This window comes from Protopterus annectens, chromosome 3.part0 (genome assembly GCF_019279795.1).
Source record: "Protopterus annectens isolate FY-2018-M chromosome 3.part0, PAN1.0, whole genome shotgun sequence".
Classification (NCBI taxonomy): Eukaryota; Metazoa; Chordata; order Ceratodontiformes; family Protopteridae; genus Protopterus; species Protopterus annectens.
Window position 1 is genome coordinate 625571303 of NC_056731.1, and position 24630 is coordinate 625595932.

Sequence of the window (24630 nt, forward strand, 5' to 3'; positions counted from 1 at the left end):
TGAATTTTCAAGCACATTTATAACAGTCCCAATCAAACAATTGAATAATTAAAAAACAATTAAATCAATTTAAACTTTTAAAGAAACAAGTTCAATTAAAAAAGGAATTAAAATCAATAGATTTGTTTATAGATAATTCCCTATATTTTAAAAAGCATTTGACATTTATCATATCATTGAGACCAGGATGGACATCAGAGTTAAGTCTGATCTGCCATAATGTTTCACGCTGTTCTAAGTAGTTCTTATAATCTCCCCCTCTTAAGTCAGGTTGAACAAGTTCCAAAACAGAAAACATAAACTTTTTAAATGTAGGACAAACTACAGAATGTTTAAATAAAGCGTTGTTGTCATCTTTGTGTTTAATGGCATACATATGTTCCCTGATGCGTATTTTTAAACTTCTACTGGTCATACCTACATAAAAACATGAACATCCAGAACAAATGCTAATGTATACAACTCCCTTCGTGTTACAATTCACAAAGGATGGAACACTAAAAGTTTTTTCAAAATTTTCAAGACAAATGTATGGTCCTTCAAGAATATATCTGCACATGTTGCAATCATAACAACAGTGCATCCCTCTTCTATTGGAAATAGTATTAGTAATATGCGAAGTTACTACTTGTAAAGCCTTCTTAACATTAAAAGCATTTTTATAGACAAAAAATGGTTTATTTCCTAAAATCCGAAAAAGTTCAGAATGCCCCCTAATAACTCTCCAATTCTTTTTTATTATTTGTTGTGTCTGTTCACTGTCAACAGTCATGTCTAAAGAACAAACCAATCTGTGTTCAATATTGGCATTGTTTGACAGCCCAACATGATGATTGTTATATTCACCATAATTTAACAATGCCTGATAATCTGTTGAACGTTTAGTCATGATGTCATTGCTATTATTGATTAATTCACATATGGGATATCCCCTATTTACGAACAGATCAATAATGAAATCAAATTCCTTTTGTAAGAGACAGTTTTTTGAAGTCAAACGACTAGCTCGAATAAACTGCCCTCGCGGTATATTCTTGACTATGTGTTTGGGGTGATTGCTATTGTAATGTAAATAGCTATTGGTAAAAGAATCCTTGCGATAAATACTGCTGTGAAACCTACTTTCTTCTTCATCCCACCATAGGAGTACATCCAAAAAATTAATTTTCAACCCTACACTACCTAAAGTAAATTTTAAATAACTAGAAAAATCATTAATGTCAATCAGAAAATTACTGACTACATTGATGTCACCCTCTATAATGAAAAATAAATCATCCACAAATCGACAAAAAAAGGGGATATTGTATTTGTCCCGTAGTATGGGCAAATGCTGATGCTCCCACCATGCCAAAACCAAGTTGGCATAGGCGGGAGCAGCAGCAGAGCCCATAGCTACTCCCCTCTTCTGTTTATAAAAAGTTTTTTCAAAAAGAAAAAAATTGTTGTCTAAAATAATTTCAAGAAACCCACAAATGGTGGAAATAGCATTTTTGGTGAGTCCACAGTTCTTCTTGGCTAAAAAACAACGGACTGCTTCTACACCTTCATGGTGAGGTATGCAGGTATAGAGCGAAACAACATCAATGGTACATAATATATGTGTTTTTTTATCAAAAGAATTATTTTTAATAAACGTATTAAATTTTTCCAAAAAATGCCAAGAATCCTTGATATATGAATCTTCATTGTACAGACAGGGTCCTAGAACAGCATCAACAATGAGTGAAATACCCTCAGTGATGGAATGTGGAGATGACACGATGGGTCTAAGTGGAGGGTCAGTTAATGATTTGTGTGTCTTTGGAATTCCAAAGATAACACCTATTCTGGGTTCATGCACGATACAAAAATCATATAATTCATAACTTATGTAACCTGACATTAAGGCATCGTATAACAATGAATAAATTAATCGTTGTTTATACAAAATTTCATGAAGACTGATGGTTTCATATTCTTCATTGTTTTCCAAAATGGTTAACATTTTTTCTCTATAAGCCTTTTGTTCTAATATCACAATGTTACCACCTTTATCGCTTTTCATGAACCTCAGTTCAGAGGACAAAGATCTAAGTGTACGCAAAGCCATCCTTTCCTCATCACTTAAATTATAAGAACCCTTTGTTCTACTAGCCAATGCCTTTCTAATTTCTTCTGTACATAATTCTTCAAATACTTTAATGGTGTACTGCAATGGTGGAGTAAAACTTGAAGGTTTAATTAAATTCTTGTTCGTAATAGGAATGTCATTCATTAAATAAAACAAATTTAATTTCCGTGTGTAAATTTTTATATCAACTATAGTTTTACTAAAATCAGCTCTTATACTAGGTACAAAATTCAAACCATATTTAAGGATTTTAGTTTCACTGTTGGAAAATTCAAAATTAGTCAAATTAATGATAGAAAATTTTTCATTAATATTATCTATGTTTCGTCGCTTGAAGAGTTTGAAGCCAGAAAAGTCCGGCTTCTGGTAAGAACAGAGTGCGTGCTGCTCTGTCCCTTCTTGGTGAAAAAAGAAGAAGATGAGCTGTTTACTCCAGATTTTGAAACAACATCGGCTTTCTTTTTAAATTTATCACATGTCCCATTATCAGAATCAGTAATGTCAGTAGTAACATGTCCATCCCCTACATTGTCATGGATATCACCACCATTAGGTTGGTGAACAAGGGAAAGTCCATCATTATTGTCAACAGATGGAACACCAGTGTTCTGACGGTTAATAAAACCGTTTTTTTCAAGTCCAGTCGAATCAGTTGTAGAAACGACGCTACTAAAGGTCTTCCTGTTGTCATTGACTGGTGGATACTGTTGGTATCTTCTATTGCCATTCACATTAAAATTATTAGTCTGATAGCTTTTCATGTTCATGTTTTTATGTAGGTATGACCAGTAGAAGTTTAAAAATACGCATCAGGGAACATATGTATGCCATTAAACACAAAGATGACAACAACGCTTTATTTAAACATTCTGTAGTTTGTCCTACATTTAAAAAGTTTATGTTTTCTATTTTGGAACTTGTTCAACCTGACTTAAGAGGGGGAGATTATAAGAACTACTTAGAACAGCGTGAAACATTATGGCAGATCAGACTTAACTCTGATGTCTATCCTGGTCTCAATGACATGATCAATGTCAAATGCTTTTTAAAATATAGGGAATTATCTATAAACAAATCTATTGAATTTAATTCCTTTTTTAATTGAACTTGTTTCTTTAAAAGTTTAAATTGATTTAATTGTTTTTTTAATTATTTAATTGTTTGATTGGGACTGTTATAAAATGTGCTTGTAAATTCACTGTTTTTGTATTCTGACGAAGTCTACGGATGAAAGCGGACAATAAACTACAGTACGCTAAGTTTATTTGATTTGCCTCCTCTTGGTGCTTTGTTTTTGGATTATTTGCGATATTTTTTCTGTTCTACTATAGCAAACCTGTTGACTAACAACTTCAGTTCAAACTTCTCTCCCACATCACCTCCTACCACACCCAAATAAATACCCGTAGCCATTTCCCTACTGGGCATTATGAGGGAACAGGTCCGTGCTGCCTTGCTAAAACCAAAAACACAGCCTCCATGGGTCTCAACAACATGTCTGGATGCTTTGTAAATAGCTTAAAACAGAATCCAACATGATCAATTAGAAACCCTCTTTAACCACAGCCTCCAGACAGGCCTTATCCCAGAGAATAGGAGGACTGCAACAGCTGTCTGTCTGCAGAAGTGGGGCCCATTAACTGAACCAAGGAGCTACAGACTCAGAAGCTTGACCAGTCTTATCTGCAAGGCCATGATGATAATTATCATGGAATTGATGAATAATGGCATAGTAACTCTCCAAACACTGGACTAGACCCAATCTGACTTTGTCAAAGGGAGGTCGTGCCTGCTCAGTCTGGTGGACTTCTTCAAGAAAGTCACCAGAGCCAAGGATGTGGGTAAAATGATACACACTGCTTATCTAGACCTGGCTAAAGTTTTTGACACAATCCCTCACTAGGGAATCATACATAAACTTACTGAGACAGGCATAAACCTTTACATTGTCAGATGGATAGCCAGCTGGATCACTGGCAGGACACTTGTTGTCCAGATAAGTAAATCCACTTCTGATAAAAAACTTTGTACAAGTGGCTCAATGTTGGGGCAGCTCATGTTTGGTATATACTTCTTTGAAGTGAAGGCCAATGCTGAGATCCTCTGTCTCACCAACTTTACTGGTGACTTTAAGATAGGAGCAATTACTGAATCCCCAAATGCTGCTGACATCCTGGAAACAGACCTAAAAATTAGAAATGACTGGTGCCAAAACCATGTCTGAGACTAAATGCTAAAAAATGTGTAATCATACCCTTTAAGATATCACTGCAAATTATAATATTGATAGTACACCCCTAAAAGTAAACCCAGTGGTGAGGGATGTAGGAACAGATAGGTAGATAGATAGATAGATAGATAGATAGATAGATAGATAGATAGATAGATAGATAGATAGGTCGTCACCTAAACTTTGACCACCAAGTAGTTATGGTAGTGAGGAATATGCAAAGGCATGACAACAAGATCAAAGGAAGTCATAGTGCTATTGTACTTGGCCCTCATCAGACCCATAATTGAGTACAAATCTCCCTTCTGATGTGCCTAACCAGGCACATACACCAACTGAAGTGGCCCCAGAGGTTTCTCACTAAAATCAACACAGAGTAAGACACTTGTCTTATGTCGATCGACTAAAGGCCTTATCTATTTATTCCATTTCATATCGTATATTGAGAGGTGACTTATGCCAGACCTACAATGTATTCTCTGATCCAGCCCTGAGGAAAAAGTTACATATTGGCAAGAAAAATTATATGAGGATTACATATTTCATGGACCTGAACCTTGTTTGTGACTTTAACAGAACTTAATGGAGAGACAGATTCATATCCCAAAGGCTACCTCATCTATAGGCACCATCAACGCTCAGAGCCTCAACAATAAAATCCACCAATTACAAGCTTGGATAAACCACAATCAACCAGACATCTTAGCCATCTCTGAAACCTGGCTAAAACCTTATATTACTGACCCTGAAATCTTACCTCCAGGCTTCCACATCCTCAGAAATGATCATTTAAATAAAAAAGGTGGAGGCTCTGCTCTAATCTACTCTAACCATCTCTCTCTAATCCCTCTGCAAATCCCAACCCCACATTTCAAAAATACTGAACTAACTGCAGGTCTCCTCAGATTGAATAAACGTAAGAATATCTGCTTTATCTCCTTATATATCTCCCCAGGCGACAACATCTCTACCCTTGAAAATATTCTTCACTGGGCCTCAACTGAAATAAAATATGAAACTTACATTCTTGGCGACGTTAATATAGACTGGAATAAAATCAACTCACCTTCCCCTTCTCTATCCATTAACCTATACAACTTCACCCAAGTAATCCATTCAACAACTCGTCCTAACAAAATCCACCCCCCTGGATCCATCTTGGACCGGATTCTAGTTTCTCATCCCAACAAAATAATTCTCTCAGGCACCATCCCTGATACTTTCAGTGACCATCTCCCTGCCTTCACTCATCGGTCAGCTAATTCCACCCAAATTCATCACCAGTACATTCAAACTCGAAATCTTAGCAACTTTAACCCTACAATTTTCACAAACACCTTCAAACTAATCAACTGGCAAATCCTTAACACTCTCCCCCTAGACAATGCTGTAGAACATTTCAACTCTATTTTCCTAGACACTCTGAATTCCCTAGCCCCTCTAAGAAACAAACGAATCAAAACTAACTCTGCTCCTTGGCTGATAAAAGATACTAAACAAATCATGCATCACAGAGACAAAGCCTGGAAGCATTATCAGAAAAATAAACTGCCTTCTTCCTTGCTCAAATACACCCAACTTCGCAACCAAGTAAAAAAACTAATCACTTTAGACAAAAAAAACTACTATAGTAAACTTCAGTCTAACAATAATAAGAACCCAAAACAATTTTGGAAATCAGTTAACTCCCTTCTCCACCCAGGGTCCAAGAATAATCCCTGCCCAGACCCTAGTTTAACTGACAAGGAATTGAGTTCTCACTTCAACACCTTCTTCACAGAATCCATAGCTAATCTAACCAAAACATTCCCAAACAATAATCCACCTAACATCCTCTCCTCAACACCCAATAACCTTAATAAATGTCTCTTGAATTTCCAGTTCAAACCAGTTTCAACCAGCTTCATAAAAAGGCTCTTATCTAATCTTAAACCATGCTCCAATGCCCCTGACAACATACCCTCCTCCTTCCTCAAATGCGCAGCTGAAGGTATTGCTCTCCCTATTAGCATCCTGATAAACAGATCCTTAAATGAGTCATATGTACCCAAACTCTGGCATTCAGCCTACATCCTACCTCTCCACAAAGGAGGTAAAAACACCACTATCTCTAATTTCCACCCCATTGCCCTACTCTCTCCAATATCTAAAGTCCTAGAAAAATGTGTCCACCACCAGCTTTTACCTTTCCTAACACAGAATCACCTACTTACTTCCACCCAACATGGCTTCCACCCCGGCCACAGCACCATTACTGCCTTACTATCCTTCCTTGAAACAGTCAACCAAGCCAGAGACTGTGGACCCCTTGTATCCACAGTACTACTAGATCTTTCTAAAGCCTTTGACACCATCTCCCATACACACCTACTCTTTCATCTCGCCAACCTTAATCTCTCCCCACATACTCTTTCCTGGTTCTCCAGTTACCTATCTGAAAGATCTCAAGCTGTCAGATGGATGAACTCTACCTCTTCCTTCTTGCCCACACCTACCGGTGTTCCCCAGGGTTCCATCCTCGGACTCATGCTCTTCAACATCTTTATAAATAATCTACACTCTGTCATACCTGATACCACAGTCATCCAATATGCTGATGACTCCACCTTAGTTTGTGCTGCCTCTAACATTTCTGAACTCCAGACTAAAACACAAATAGTCTTTTCCACCACAGAGAACTGGATGCACCAAAACCACCTCTCCCTCAACTCTAATAAATCCAAAATTCTAATTTTTACCCCTTCCAGAGTTTCCTCATCCTTTGACAAAGATTCCTTCAAAGTCCTCAGCCAAACCAACACTGCTATAAAAGTAGTGCCTTCCACTAAACTACTCGGCATTACCATAGACGAACACCTAAAATTCAATCTCCACATTCAACAAAACATAAAAAAAAACACCAAAAGTTAGGTATGCTCTACAGAAACAACCAATTTCTTTCCAACTCCTCTAGGCACACCCTGGCAATTACATACCTTCTACCCTCTCTTCTTTATGGAGCCCCTCTTTTAACCAATCTGTCTATTTCCAACATCTCAAAACTTGAAACTTGCTATAATAAGATCTCTAAATTTGCAACCAAATCCAAAACCTCAACTCACCACTGCCTTACCCTTCAATCTCTAAATTGGCTTGAACTTCCTAACCATTTGGACTATCTCCAACTAACCACTGCTCACAAACTAATATTCTACCCAGACTCATGCCCTGCCTTAATAAACATCCTTCCACCATACACCCCAAACAGATCTCTGAGATCTGAACACCAAAATCTCTTTCCCTGAGCTCTCCATTTCCTGCCCCTCTCTACCCCCAAGCTTTTCCTGACTCCAACTTTTTTCAGTCTGTAAAAAAACAAAAAAACAAAAACGTTTGCACATCTATGTATTATCGTTATTTTTTCCCTACACTGTATTGCTTTATTATGCTTGCTTATTATGCACATTTTATGTAAATGTATTTCCTGACTGTATGAATCTTACTCTTGAATTATACCATTAACTTTATGTAACCATGTTTCATTGTATTGCTTGTGGAGCTTTTCTCCCCGGGCCTCCACTGAAAATGGGCAATTCTTGGCCCAGTGGACTTCCCCGCTAATCAAACTGAAATAAATAAATAAATAAAATAAATATAGAATAAACCTTCCATCTTTGTTAAACAAAGCCTGTTCGTCACTATCTTCAAAAAGAATTTGGATAGATAGGGAATCGTAAATTCACTCCTCTGGTACTGCCCACATCCCTTATGGACAGAGGCAGTCTGTAAAATGACTCAGGTCTCCAACACCCAAAGACCCACTACTGTGATACTACCCCATCCTATATCTGGAGAATTAAGATATAATATTGTCATATCCTGGGTATAATTAACTAGGCTTGGAAAGGCTCTTGTGCCATTAGCTTAATAATCACCTATGAACCTAGAAGAAAATAGCATGTTTACTTACTATAATGTGAACTTAAATAATTACATTGCAGAAATGTAATACAATGCAAACTTTAAAGCTTAGTATACTGATCTCATGAGACAAACACCAAAAACAATCCAGAAAAATGGCCAGTAAATTCATAGCCAAAATATAAATAAATAAAATATGCAGATAAAAAAAGGAAGGGAATACATACACCAAAGACCCGAGAAGCAGTTCTATGTCAAATGCAATGGGTTAATTGTTCATTTCGTATTACAAAAGTAATCATTCAGATGAAAATGGCAAAAAAATGTTAATATCCTCAGTCAGTGAACACCTGATCACCTAGCTTGATAGAAATAGTTCAGCAAAGAGAATCCTAAAAATAAATAAAAAGGATAATATTATACATAAAAATAAACTACATTGCAGTAACTCATGAAGTATGCTCATTAAACAAAGAGATAGGGCATGGAAAAAACAGAAAATATCACAAAAATGACCTATCTGAGAGGCAAAACAACATCCAAACAGTCTTGTCCAAGACAGCTTTGGATAAAAATAAACAAATTTAACATCCCGTATTACCAACAAAAAAGTCCAGTCTATCTTTTCATCATTTTAAAACCTCCTCCTCTTCTGAATACAGGGACTATCTACATACTTCACTAACCAAATTAAAAATGAGGGCAAAGTGAGATAAAATTCCATCTGTCATGCAGCCAGAGCTAACATAGCAAAAAATAAACATTCTTCAGTATATGTGCCCAACACTGTATTTCAGATAAATAAATATAAACTTAAGTTAAACAGGTATTACAAAAATGAGACAAAAGCAACAATTCAGGAAAAGACTTAAAGCTCATCTATGGAACATTAAAATCTTTCTGTGCAGCTCTCTCAGTGGTTGACCTATTCACATCAAAAGCTTTAAATTTAATGTCTTACAAATACTTATTTTCCTGAAGTCTTGCACAAATTTATTACTGTGATTATGTATATTCTTATTTTGTATGATTATTAATGCCATCATTTTGAAGTCATACCATCCAGCTGAAATTTTGTAAAATGTCTTTTCTGTGTGTTATTTTATTGAGTAGATTCTAACTATTTAACTGTTATGTTGTCTATTTAAGGATGTATTCCTAGGTTTGTTGTTAGTGCTTTATGATATAAACAAATAGATTATTTTATGTAGCATGTAAACGTGGAACTATTCTCCCTGAGCCTTCATTGGGTCTTGCATGGCCCAGTTAGACTATCCTAATAAACAACTGCAAATAAAATAAAATAATAATAAACAAAAAACGGTGAATCCTATAGCAACATATATCCATCGTTTTTCCATCTACTATCAGACGTTATGCATAAAACCACCATCATTTATCTTATATCTTTCACTAATATCAGGAATTACACCATCCAGTTCAAACATGCAATACCATACCTATTATCCAAACAACAAAATGCAGACTCTTCAAAAAGTTTTTGACCTAAAGCAAGTCTGTGTCTGCTGGCCTATACACTGGAAAATATTACGCAAACTCATGATCGCATATAGAGCTATGATGTTGACTGAGGCTCAGCATGGCTTCAGAAATGGTTTTCACGCATTGACCACTCTTTGCTCTGTAACTAATAGTATAAATAATTACATGAAGGGCAGCTAGTACATTATTAGCATATTCTTAAATATGACCCAAGCATTTGAAACAGTAGATCACAAAATCATTCTCCATAAACTAAAAATGATAAACTCTGGAGCAAGTCCATTGAAATGGATGGATAGTTTCTTATTTTACAGAATATTCCAACTATTGGTGAATGAAGTAATGTCAGAGATAGGAACCTTAACCTATTATGTCCCTTAGGGTTTAATCCTGGGACGTCTGCTATTCTCTTATTTTATTAATGTCACCACTCCTGCTCAGGTAAATATGGGTAACTAGTTTAGGCTAGTCACAACACAACTCTTAACTTTGTTTAAGTAGTGTAGAATTTAAAGAATGTTCCTTGACAGTAGTGAGTTTAAAAGTAAGCTGTCACAAAGGTTGTTGGTATATGCCTTAGGAGTACTGTTGGCAGCTAATAAAGGGCAGATGGCTCAATGAAGATTATCAGCTAGATGAGAAAGTTGAAGATTGTGTTTAAATTACAAGAGCAGAATGTACACAATCTCAAAATCAAGCAATAAAAACACAAAGCAATCCTTCTTTGACCTTTATGTTGTCAGGCGGCTCATTCAAAGAAATGAATACTTTCATCTGGCAGACTTCATCAAGTACAGTGTTTCTTCCTGAAAAAAACATTACAATTCTAGTTGTTAAAATAACCCTAAACAAGGTGATGTGGTAGAAAACACCCGTTATGATTGGGGGTAAGGCTATGGTTCCTGATTGGTCTATAATTGGGCCTGGTGGTTGGAGGTGAGGTCAAGTCTCTAATTAGAGTAAGAGTCATGGATTGGCTAATAGTCGAGCCAGCTGCTCCAGGCAATGTTGGATTGCATGTGATGACGTTCATCCCCCCACACAGGTTTTTTGATGGCAACTTGCATTTTGATTCTACACTACTTATGATTAGGGATAAGGCTATGGCTCCTGATTGGTTTATAATTGGGCCTGGTGGTTGGAGGTGGGGTCAAAACACTAATTAGTATAAGAATCATGGATTGTATAATAGTAGAGCCAGCTGCTCCAGGCAATGTTGAATTACATGTGATGACACTCATTCCTCCTCTCACTCAGTTTTTTTGATGCCAAAGTATATTTGTTATAGGTTTCCTTTCTAATGCCCTAGTTCCTGTAATCTGAAGAAGCTTTGGTTCAGGAGTGAAAGCCTTTACTTTAATGCTGCATGGATCTTTCAATTAGTTAACTCTGGCCCCATAAAATGAGCACTCTTATTTTAATGATTTTATTCACTCCACTTTAATTTCAGATAGATTCATTATATAGATAGATGGCACTGGATTCACCATGTAAGTGGGAACCCCATGAGTTACTGTTTATGTTGATGCCAGCACACATATTGTTCCCATGAACCTGCAGAAATAAATGAGTTTTCATTAGCTAAATATTTCTGTAAAAAATACTTTTAAAACTGGAAACTTTTTTCATGCTATAATAAGATTATGCATGAGTCATTTTCCTTAACAGGAAGATGGAGGTGAATAATAGCCTAACCAACCTGTGAGTCATATTCTAATTAGGGACTTGGCTCCCTTTAAATCAGCTGCCCACTATTACCCAATCCAGAACTGTTATTCTAATTACGGACTTGGCCTCACGTCCAATCAGCTGGCCTCACTCTTAGACAATTGGGAACCATAACCTTACCCCCAACATAAGGGCTGTTTTTTATTACACTCCCTTGTTTAGGGTTATTTAAACAACTAGAAATGTAATCATTTTTTGAGAAGAAACATTGTATCAGATAATATCTGATAGACAAAAGGGCTCATTACTTTGAATAAACCAGACAGCCTTAAGTTAAAAAAAAGATTGCTTTGTGATTTTATTGCTTGATTTTGAGAATTTGTATATTCTACCCTGGATACCTCTCTGGCTGAAAAATACCTACCAGAATACAACAGTGGATTACTTCAAATGAAGAGGCTTTTCCTTTTGTTTTACTTGTTTGTCCCAGCCAACACACCAGGCTTGGAAAGACTTTAAAAGGCCCTACTTTGGAATAAGTAGCCTACATTTTGTATTGTTTAAACTACATAGGAAAAGTAGTGATTTGGTCTGTTCAGAAGTTATGGACTGATACAGAACAGTATTGCAAGCAAATATGTAAAAAGGGAGGGGGTCTCAGCCAAAGTGGTTGAAGAAAAGGAGTCTTTTCAATTGATCGACTTGGTTAATCAGCCCAGCATTTATCTAGTGATGTAGGAACATTATCTGCAGACAAGTGTCACAGGGATACAGAACCATACAGTTAAAGTGTAGATGAGATCAGTGTACACAGAAAGTAAAACACGCACATTTATATATTTTCAATCAGCATACAGCTGGAGATGCAGCAGTTAAAGAAGTAATAATACGAACATATTTCATACCAAAAAGAAGGGGAAGTGCAAGGAGGGTTGTTAAGGAAAGTTATGTTCATACATGTGGGAGAAGGGAGTGTCCCTGTCTTACAGTTTTGTTTAACTATGAGGCGTAATATGACCGAGCTTCAATGTCATGGTAAAATGGATGGGCCATACCTATGGAGGTGATGCTGTGCTTGTGTTTCTTTATAAATCCTTTCATGGGTTTATTTCATAAAATTCATTACAAGTAATAGAATTATTTATGTGCAAGTTTGCAACTAACAGTTCAAAATAGAAAGTTATTGTTGCACAGTTAAGGCATAAGTTGTCTGGGCTAATTTGGAGATGCCAGGCTGCTTGGAAACAGTTTCTTCATTATATGCTTGTGATCATTATGGGGAAATATGCCACAGGGTTAGTGGTTCTGATAAGTGATTTGATAATGAATATTGGAAAAGGGGAGGATTCTAGACTAGGTCCTAGTTTATTAAACACTGATGGCAATGAATATTTTGCGGTTGAATATTAATTTGATTGACAGACCCTGGCAAACAGAATAGAATTTCAATGTATTTAAAGCAATCCAGGGCTAATATTATTCTGCTTCAAGGAACACGCTTATCTAAAAAAGAGCACCAAGTATTAGTCAATAAATGATTTATGTTGGCAGGGTTTCAATTGTGAATGGAAAATGAGGGGAAAAGAGGGACCAATAATCTCCTGTACTTTAAAAGATGAGTTGATGAATATAATGGTAGATTTGTAGCAGTAAATAGTGAATACATGGGTAAGAGAAGTAACATTTGTTTTCATTTATGTCCCACTAAGAGTGACTTTAATGGAGCTCAGGCATTTGATGGCAGAGATTCTTTCATATCAGCAAGACATACTAAAATTGGGGAGGGGGGGACTGGAACATAGTGTATAATACATAGATTTTTCATGGAGGCAAAGAAGGCTAACTATACGAACCCAGGGAAGATTTCTAAAAAAATACTTTAAAATATTTGGATTGGTAGGTGTAGGGGATGATACTGTAGGCCAGAAGATGTGCACACATCATTTGCTGAAATTTAGAAATCAAACTAGGCTGGCTAGAATCTATATTAAAGTGGAACATTCCCATTTAGTTTAGAATTTTGAAATCCATCTAATAACATTGTCAGATCATACACCAGTGTTGCTGGATATTGAAATGGCAAGTTCTCCAGTGGAGAGGCACTGGAATATTCCAATTTATTTATTAAGACCACAATTCTGAATGGCATGCAGTCTCAAGAGCACGAGATGTCTACTAAGCAACTCAGAGGAGCTTGCTGGAATTGTGACAGCTTTAAATGCTGGGTTAGGATGAGTATGCAATTAAAAGAAAGGGAATTTTGGGAAAATTCTAGAATTAAATTGAGAGAGAAAACCTAGTGAAAGTGTGGAAGTTGCTAGCTGGACTAGATGACATGGGGGAGGAAGAGCAGGAGAGCTTACAGAGGCCGACAGAAAACTATGCGAATGTTTAGATAATTTACATGCCTTGAAGATGGCAGCTGTTAAGTAGTTGTACTCTTAACAATAATCCATAGGCTCAAAAAGATTAGGCTAGGAGAGCTAGACAACAGAAGGTATCCAGGATGGTTCTAAGATTGGGTAATCCCAATACCATAAAAATAGTCAGTGACCCTATGGAGATTCTAGAGCTGTTCAGAGGGTACTGTGGTAATATATATGCAAATATAAAGATTTAGTAGCACATCAAAAGCAGAGTAATGTGGATTTTCAAGGGGGTTGAGGTTTTATCTAGATTGAATCTAGATGAAACCCAAAGATTAAGCTGAGAAATATGTAGGGATGAAATCTGAAGTATAAATCATAGCCAGGCTAATAAATAAAGTGATAGGTTCATATGGTATTTCAGGCAAAGTATATGTAACAAAAGGAGCTACTGCCAGCCTAACTATGTGGAATTTCGTAAGTTATTGTGTGTCATTTGTGAATAACAACATGATTCATATGCCTGTGTTACAAATGTGTTAGAACTGTATGTCATATTGTATAGACAGGTGTGCTGAAGAGATATTTTAATATAGTATTGTAACTGTTTAGATGTATGTATTTTAACAGGGAGACTGAAACTTCAGAAGAATGGTTGAGGTTGAGTTACTTTATGGCTGGGCTCTAAACAAATGAGATATTATCTTTCAGTTTCAGAGCAGTAGCAGACATAATGTCTAGAACTAGAAGGTTTTTGTATGGTCTTTAAATGTGGAGGAATGTATATTAGTTTACAACTTCCACCATTTGCCAAAAGATCTAAGGTCTATGTGTTCTCACAGGGAGATGCTAAATGCTACAGCTGCATCAATAGTTTTGCCTGGGATAGTCAGATGACAAGTAGTGATGTCATGCTGCAAGTATCCCAGTAGCAATATTTGAGATATTAATTTAAGAACCCTTTGAGAGAGAGAGACTGTGCATTTTGTATTTGCCTTTGACCTGACAACATCAACTTGAAAACCCACTCACCACCTCTGTCTTGTCTTGTTCTATAAGTAAGTTAACTAGGGTAGAGTAATTTCTCTTACATTGAGACAGGAATATCGTGAAGTATAGCTTAGATGTTTTCTGTATTTATTTGAGACTGTCCTGCAATGTTGTTTTAAATATTTCCTGTGATTTTGAACTCTGAAGTAAGTGTGATTGCTTACTGAGTATATTTTGTTCTTTTATTATTTATTGTTTATTATTTAATATTAAATACATTTAAACCTGTCAATTGTGACTGGACTGTCTAGAGATATTTAAACTCTTATGGTACTTGCATGTCTATTTGATGACACTGTGCAGGCCACTAATAGCCTTGCTCTTGTTCAAACTACCATTTGGATTAATAGTAACATTACACAGTAAGACTGGGCACCCTTTGCTAAGGGCAGCTGATAAGTAGTGGCTGGTGGCAGTGAAAATACCTTATAGTCTGGGCAGAAGGGGACATAGCTAGTAAACCTGTGCCAGCCTTTCCCAGGTGTGTGTGGGTGTGTGTGTGTGTGTGTGTGTGTGTGTGTGTGTGTGTGTGTGTGTGTGTGTGTGAGTGTATGTGTAAATCAAATCTCAAAGTGTTTGTGTATCAGCTACTTGGGCAGGGACACAAAGCACTGTTTGGACAGAGAGGGTGCTGATGGTCTTTGCTTGGCTGCTCAGCTGAGATCTCAACTCTATAGCTGTGAAAGTGAGGAGTCTTATTGGGGATCTGGAGAAAGAGGGATAAACCAACCCCAGACTGACTATGGTCTCAGTGTGCTCTAAAGGGAAATTGCACTTTACTGTGTGTGTACTTGTCATCCTCCCAGTGTGTATGTCCCCCACTGTTGCCAGTGATGAGGATTGAGGATCCTTGATTACTAGGCCAGTGGTGCGGTGTCACAGTTTAGAAAATCTGCAAGTGGGAATTTTAAGATTCAGGAAGATTCTATTTAAAAATATCCTTAACAGGTGGTAGCATCTGTCACACATGAAACAAAACTGTGGTGGTGGTGTTCTTGAAGGAGGAGATTGATCCTATAGACCCAGCATGATATAGACTAATTTCCATACTCAACCATGACTTTTAAATACTTATGTCTTTACTAGAGTAAGGAATTGCAGACAAATGCCCATCACTAAATGAGAGGGCTCTATGTGTATTTATAGAAAGAAGGTGGACATTTGATGTCATTAATAAAACCTTATTAATATAAACAGAAGCAGAGTGAAATTAACTTGGATGCCAGGAAGGAAGAAGGCATTTGTCAGAATGAACTGGGAATAGGTTTCTGGTTTGAGGAGGTTTGGTTTTCCTGCTAAACTTATAGGTATCTTGAATAGGTTATATAATGGGCCAGAAACAGCTATAAAGAGAGGAGGTAATTTGCTGGAAGTGTTTCATTTAAATAGAGGCACAAGGCAGGGATGCCCATTTTCCCTGTTACCTTTTACCCTATACATTGAACCCCTGACAAGTAACATAAGAAACACCCCCTTTGAGGGTTATGACTGGTATGGCTCTCCACAGAGATATTTGTTTGTTGATAACATAATATTAAGTTTACCAAACCTGTAAAGTGGGATTCTGGAATTGTTCAAGATTTTAGGTAAATTTCAGGGATTTTTAGGGAATAGGATTGATGAGATTAAAACCAAAGTCATTACTATAAACTATACTCTGAATCATGACTTGGTGCAGTGGTTTCTGTAGCTTTGGGAGCATGCGAGATTTAAATACTTAAGGTTATGGATTATAAACAGCACACATCATGCAGTAAAGGTATGGGGATATGATAAACCGAAAATAGTTCGAAAAATGATAGACTTTAAATTGTTAACCTTAGAGCTGGATAATAAGAAATGCTTGATAAGGATGCTTCTGGTGCCTGTGGTATTATATGTTGGTCAGTCAAGCTTTTACACCCCCAAGAGGATGATTGTTTTATGAATGAGAAGGAGCTCAAACAGTTTAAATGGTGGTGCAACACACTCAGAGTTAAATTGGAAAATGGTGATACCCTTGGCAACAGGGCAGTTTGAGGGTCCCAAATTGAAAAAATATTTTCAAGTAACCCAGCTATGCTATTATACGTCCTGCAAGCGCCACAATACACATCCATGTGGAAGGTTTTAGAAAAAGTGGAGTTGTAAAAACTGGAAATTGGAGAGATTAGGATTTTGAGGCCAAATAAAACTGAAGGCTAAGCGCCCTTATGTAGGACAATATTCAGTTAGTATAGTACAAAACATGTTAATGTCTAAGCAAAGTACTTGGAGGAAAAACTATTACCAATAAGGTTGGAGACTACATCAAGTGAGTAATTCTGTATAAATTGTCAAGATACTGTGAACAATTGGCTAGGAGGGCTCAACTATTGAATGGGAAGGAGGTCAAGGTTCAGTTCAGGTTGTAGGATAAATATTTAGTGCATATTTGACTGATCTCAGAATATAAAGACAATTAGATATAGGGAAGAAATGGGAAATAAGTCAAAATCAATGAAATTCTTCAGAGAATCTATAATTGATGGTGGGAGCTTAAAAGCTGTTGTGAGCAGTCCACATAAAGATCTCTTATAATTTATCCACATAAAGATCTCTCATAATTTTCAGGGATTAGCAACAGTTTGTAGTATTATTTAGATAAAAAGGGTAGAGGACAGTATTTCAGAGCATCATTGGAAGGGAATATGTATAATTCCTAGATATACAACAAAATCTAGGCACTTGAGGATCTTTGGCTGGAAGTGCTTGCATTTACAATTTTGACACCACATCAAGGCTAGTATTAGAAGTTTTGTTGAATTTAAACCTAGACCATGTGAGAAAAGCACTAAAAGATGTGAAACTAATTGTACATTTTGTATATTTATACAGCAAGGTGATAGTTTTTATTGCCCTTATTTAAAGAAGATCATGAAAACCAGTGCAGGGGGTGACTGTAACACTAAAAAAGTAATTTACAGGGCACAGTGCAATGAATGTGATGCATTCTATGTGGGCAAGACTGTAAATAAACTCAAGCAAAGGATTTCATGTCATCTGTCAGAAATCCGCTCTGGATGTAAAAATAATGCACTAGCCAAACACCTTTCTCTTCATAAAAGACACACAGGTTTTAAGTTCCAGATCCTGGATCACATATACATGGGCGATCTTAAAGGAGACATCCTGAATATTCTGGAGAAACAGGAACTCGTGGCAGTTAAAGCTGTACTCTTTTAGAAAGCCTGGACTAAACTACTACTGTTTAATTAAAAGTGCACTGGAACTTAGAAAATTGCCACATTGTTTACATGACTAAGTGTATTTTATTTTATTTTTTTCTACAAATTGGTTTTAAATACCATTTCAAATCATTTGAAATTTAAGTGTATATTTTGTTTCCATCATCATACATATATTTCTTTACTTTTTTCTGGTTCTCTTTTTTCCACTTTATTCAAAATTATGGTAATAACAATACTAACTAATTATACAATTATATAGGTTTTTAGGATTCTTGTACACAGACCTGAAGAAGTCTAGAAGGACGAAAGCGATCTTTGTTAACAATAAGTTATGAAAATAGAAACTGATTTTTACATGCAAAATGTATATGTATATATTTATATATAATTTTTGATCGCAAAATGAACTAAGGTTGATATATTTCCAGCCATGTATTATATTGCCTTGTGTAAAATCACAGACTTAATAATTTGGTTAAATAAGATGTACCATTAAAGTACATTAGGGCTATATATTATTATGACAGCTACTAGGTAGGGCAGGACCAGCTCGAATAGGTTCATAGGTTCATAGGACAATATTAGGCTATTGGCCTGTGTCCAGCAAGGACACAGGTGGGATCATTTTAAATTGCCAGCAAGGTCTGTCTTAATACATGCACCATGATTTGATTTAAGTGCATGCAGTCTTAGTTTAAAATCCACTTGTTAAATGTGTCTGACAATGTTGAAAAACACATACGCTGCTGCATTTATTTTGGCTAAATATGCTTATTTTGATATAAAACATAAAGGGAAGTCTTTACAGAAGTACACATAGAGGTCTTACGTTTTATTAAAACAAAAAAATGTAGTAAAAAGCATTACTGTCAGTTATTGCACATTCAGAGACTTGTTAGTACAGCTTATAGGTAAAGTAAATATTCTGTAAATAACTTTTATGTAGTATAAACATGTTTTTTCAATGCAAATTCAAAGATTCAAATAAACTTTATTGTCATTTAGGACAACACAAGTCAAAAAAAAAGTCATGCTTACTGAATCTGATGGATTTCTTTGAAAGGGTCATTAAGGCAATGGATGGGAGGGGGGAACTGTACATTTTGCCTATCTAAATCTAGCTGAAGCATTTGATACAATACCCCACACTCAGCACTGTCAACAAACTTAAGGTACTAAGTATAAACCACTTATAGGTTCATAGGTTCATACTAGGCTATCTGCCCTAGGGCATTTATATTAAGTTTGAAGGGTACTATGCCTATTATTTTGCTGTGCCTCTGTCCAGCAGTGAGGTGATCCCCGGGGTAAACCTGCGCTCTCCCATCCATTGGTCAAGATTTCTCTTGAACAGAGCCAGTGAGGTGCTCTGCCTCACCTCTTGTAGTTCTGATGGATTTAGATTTTTGAGGTGGAGCATGTCCATTAATTCCGGGTTGGACATGGCCTTGTAGAAGGTATGCGACTGAATAGAGCTGGAGTTCCTTCAGTCGGGCAGCATAAGACATATTTTGAGACCCTTTATCTTTGGTGAGGAACTTTTGGGGCCTTTCCAATTGCTGCAGGTGTTGGGTAAGATACATAATGGGGCATTGTACTCAATCATTGGTCTGATGAGTGATGAGTATGGGGAACAATGACCTCCCTTGATCTAGATGTGAATCCCTTCATGATCAGGTGGGCAATGTAGAAGGTCTTCCTAACTACTTGTGTCAAACAAAAGGTTACTGTTAACCTGGGTCCCCAGATCCCTGATAACCTCTTCTGTGCTTAGTGGATTGCCACCTATATGGTAGCTAGGGGTAAACTTTTTTTTTTCGAAGGGTATGACTATGCATTTTTTGGCGTTTAACTTTAGGCCATGGCTCTGGCACCAGTTATCCGTTTCTATGAGACCCTTCTGTAGGATATCTGTGTATAATCCTCCTGTGTTTGCCTGTACTTCTGAAAAGTAGATGCCGAACAAGAGGGGGCCAAAGACTGAGCCCTGTGGGACACCACACTGATGGAGGAAGGGATGTGAATTTAACATGTGTACCAATAACACTTTGTTTTACAGCACAATAAACTCCCATGCCTGATAAAAAGCATATATATATTTAGAAAGCTTGTGAGGAAATTATTACTCTATTTTTGTTTTAGTTGGATCGCTTGTCTGTGTACTTAATAAAGGATTTTCGACTGGAAACAGATTGCCTGCCTTGCTTGGATTACTTTCGAATACTTAGTAATGCTGTAGAATTATATATTTTCTATTATTACTTTTTGACTTGATGAGTTTACGTTTGCTACTTCTACTACTATTGTCTGATCTGATTAATATACAGTGATTAACCAGAAATATATGGACTGAAAATCTTCCACACAGAGAAGTTTCTTACACTGTTTTAAGATTTATACAACAGTGCCAAGTACATGTTGGAGATGAGATCAGCTCATTTTTCATTGTTTGCAAAGCTCTTTTTGCTATTTTCACAGTCTGTTAAGTATTTGCTGGTACCTTTCACTGTTGCAAAGCAATCTGTTCTGCTTGTTCTGGTTTTCTCACCAAGTAGTGTATTAAAATAACTGATAAGTTTACTGTTTAAAACATTCTTTAGATTCTTCTTGCTGTTTTTCTGCTGTTTAAAACATGTTTACTGTTTCACTGCTTTCCACTGTATTAAACATTCTCTAGTGTTTTCCCCCAGAAACCAGTGTAGCTAGTACCTATAACATAGTCCAGATACAGGTTTGCTGCATCTGGATCTGTTTCTAGTGGCTGTTTGTTCTGAACACATTTTCCAGATATCTTTTATTGTGAAGGGTCCTTCTGCAGTCTAGTGAGAGAAGAGTTCTGATTGGAACCTGTCTGGTGAAGGGTGGTTTGTCTAGGGCCTGGAGTAAGAATCCTCATTGGTCTTTTTGAAACCTTTTAAAATCGTTTCAAGTTTTTAGCTTCTGGTATTTAAGCCCTGGGTTTCAGCAGGTTTCTACTTGTTTGGACATCTTGCAGCACCTTGCACTGCCATGCAGTTGTGCGCCATAGCTGGACAGATAACTCTGACAGTTTTTCCCTTAGATACAGATGTGGCACATTACTGTAGTCCTCATCTTTCGTACTCCGCCAGTCTAAGAAATACTGCTAGTGAGCTGTGACCTATTAAACCACCAACAAAAAAATCCCCAGCAGAAATCTCCATCCTCTGAGCAGCTCCTTCATCAGCTCTGAAAAGCCCCCACTTTGTGCTAGCAGTTCTTCAACCTAGCATTATGGACAGTTAAACTACCCTTATTTCTCCTACCAGACTTGTTGACTTGGGTCTCCTGAGGTAGTGTAGCAATTGCCTCATGTACACTGACAACCCTGTAGTACAAAGTGTGAGAGATATATCTACACCAAGAATCTTGAATCCTTGCTTTCTCACACTTAAAACAGTAACATTGAAGAGGTTGTCAACCCACCCACTACTACTCATGCACATAGTACCACTGCTCATACACATAGTACACATCAAACACAAAAATTAACATACCTGGAGGTTCTCTCAAAAACTTACCAAAACAACAGAAAACTCCAAAACACAAGACTGCTACAAATAACACAGTTCCCACAGCACCCTTGAAACATAGTAACACCAGTGTCTCACCTACCAAGCCTGTAAGGTGTAACATTCAAAAAATAAATTTTCTTGTCATTGGAGACTCTATAATGAGACACAGGGAATGTCCCACTCACCAGGTTGGACAAGAGGAAAGTCAGTCAGCTGTCTGTCCGATGCCAAGATTCATCAGATTATGCATGCAGTGAGGTCTCTCAGCAACAAGTACCATTATGACTCTGTCATAGTTCATGTTGGAGTGAATGACCTGAGATTTACTTCACTGAACTTTATGAAGAGAGACATGACTGAGCTCGCTGAGTATGTGTCCCAGGCAGATATGTCCTTACCTTTGAGCAGCATCGTACCCTCACCTAGAATGATGCCACAGCATAAACAAAAATGATTGATTTCAATAATTGGCTTAGTTTTTGATGACATTCAAAGGAGATACATTTTCTGTCATCTGGGAAGTCATGGTCAACAGACCTTGCTGTTTTTCCAGAGATGGTTTGCACCTGGCACCACTTAGTTTTTGGCTGCTGGCAAGGGCTCTTGCCTCCCCCATAGTGCCTTTTTTAAACAAGGTCTTGAAAACAAAATTACCAATGTGAAATTTGCCTATCATAACAAAATAAGGGTCATGCTGCTAAATGCTAGGAGCTTAAACCAAACACTGCACACCCTGGAAGCACGTCTATCACTGGAAGCTGTACAGTAGATTGCCTGTGCAGTTACAGAAACCTGGTTCAAGGCCTCAGAGAGTACCCCGACTTTGCAAGGCTACAATGCCTTTCACACCTTCAGACTGCAAAACAAACACGTGAGAACCAAAGTAGGTGGTGTTTCTGTCTATATTAGAGATAAATTCACCTCCAGTCTAGTTAGACTAGACAACTCCATGAAGTTACTCCAAGTTCAGGTTACAGTGGGTAAGACTCCCATTCAAGTCATATCCAGTTATAGATCCCCCTCCATGCATCATGAAATGCACAAAGCCTATTCACCAAACTGGAATCAATCCAAATATTCTTGAACACTCTGGTTATGGGGGATTTCAATTATCCCACCATCAAATGGAAAAACTACTGTAGCCCTAACTCACTAGCGCAAAAGTTCCTGGACTTTGTTAACTCAAATGTCCTGGAAAAAATTGTTCATACCCAGACAAGAGGAACAAACATACTGGATCTGGTCCTCACTAATGTGACAAACAGATGCAGTGTCATAACTTTCAGACCCTCATTAGTTAAATATGACCATAAATCATTCACCTTCGAGCTGGCACTAGCACCAGAACTCACAAAGGGTAAAGTCAGACTAAAAAACTTCACCAAGGCAAACTATGCCCTCCTAAGGGATGGTATAAATGCTTTCCAAACCCCACCCCCATCTAGAAGTGGTAACTACACCAAAGCTTACACTAAAGCCTTGTACAATCACTTGCATAAGTGTACAGACTAGGCTGTATCAGAAAGAATTAAAGCTAGAGCCCCAAGTAAAAACAAGACACCATGGTGGACATCCAGCATTAACAAACTTTACAACAAATGCAAAAAGAAAACAAAGATGAGGCCCCAACTATAGAAAAGCACCCTCCTCTGCCTCAACAGGCAAATAAGACAACAGGTTTCTCATCCAGGAAAAAAAGAGGTCATTGTTCCCCTCTACTCGTCACTCATTAGACCCATTATAGAGTACAACGCCCCTTTTGGTATGTACCTCACAAGACATCTACAACAACTAGAAAGGCTGCAGAAATACCTCACAAAAAGGATTACCGGCCTCAAACAGATGCCCTATGCAGACCATCTCAGAAAACTCCAGCTTTACTCCATTGAATATCGCCTACTCAGAGGCAATCTCTGCCTAACATGCAAAGCTATGTCAAACCCAAAGCTGTTGGACATGCTCCACTTAAAGAAATTAAATCCCTCAGAGCTACATGCTCTAGGGACCTAAACCTTGTCAGCACAATAAACAGAACATGCTGGAGGGATAGATTCTTGCCCCAGAGACTTCCCATACTCTGGAACAAACTACCTATCTATAGCAAACAAAACTCCTCATTATCACTCTTCAAGAAAAATCTTGATGATTGGATGGGAGATTGGAAATTCACCCCAGGGATCACTTCTGTGGCTCTGCTTGACAAGGGCACAGGAAAATAATTTTCTTGGGTGGCGAAAGCCAGGGTACCTTTTTGGCTAGGCTTATATAGGCCCTAGGGCCAATAGCCTAGTACCTACCTATGAACCTATGTCAAATCCTCTAAGGGCATCTTTGAGAAAAACTTAGCAAACACAGCCAAGGATAACTATAAGGCCTTTTGCAGCTACATATGTAGCCCAAAAGGTAGGACCCAAGCATGTGATGAACTAGTGACTAATGCTATCACACACACTGACCCCACAGAGATAGCAAACCTGTTAGCAGATAGGTTTGGTGAAAATGTCACTCCCTTCTCCCCTCCAGACGTATCACAAACCTTGGACCAACCCCCCCCCCCCACACTACATATCTGAAGAGCAGGTCATTATAGTCTTTTCCACAGCAAAAATACAACCTCTGTGGGACCAGATGGCATCTGAGGCTGGCTTCTAAACAGGCTAAAACATGAGGTAGTATCATCACTAAATACTCTTTTCAATCATAGCCTAACCACAGGTTTTGTTCCTGCAGAATGTAAAACAGCAACAGTTATTCCCCTCCACAAAGGTGGCCTAGCAACAGATCTATAAGTCTGATCAGCCTCATCTGTAAGGCCATGGAACGTATCAGTATGGACCTCATAAATAAATCCATAGGTGACCTCTGAACCCTAGATCCAACCCAATTCGGCTTCATCAAGGGCAGATCCTGTCTGTTAAATCTGGTGGATTTCATTGAAAATGTGAACAGGGCCATTGATGAGGGTAAATCTGTGTCCACAGCATACCTCGACTTGGCAAAGGCTTTCAACACAATCCCACACTCAAGCATTACATATAAACTTAACAAACTGAATATA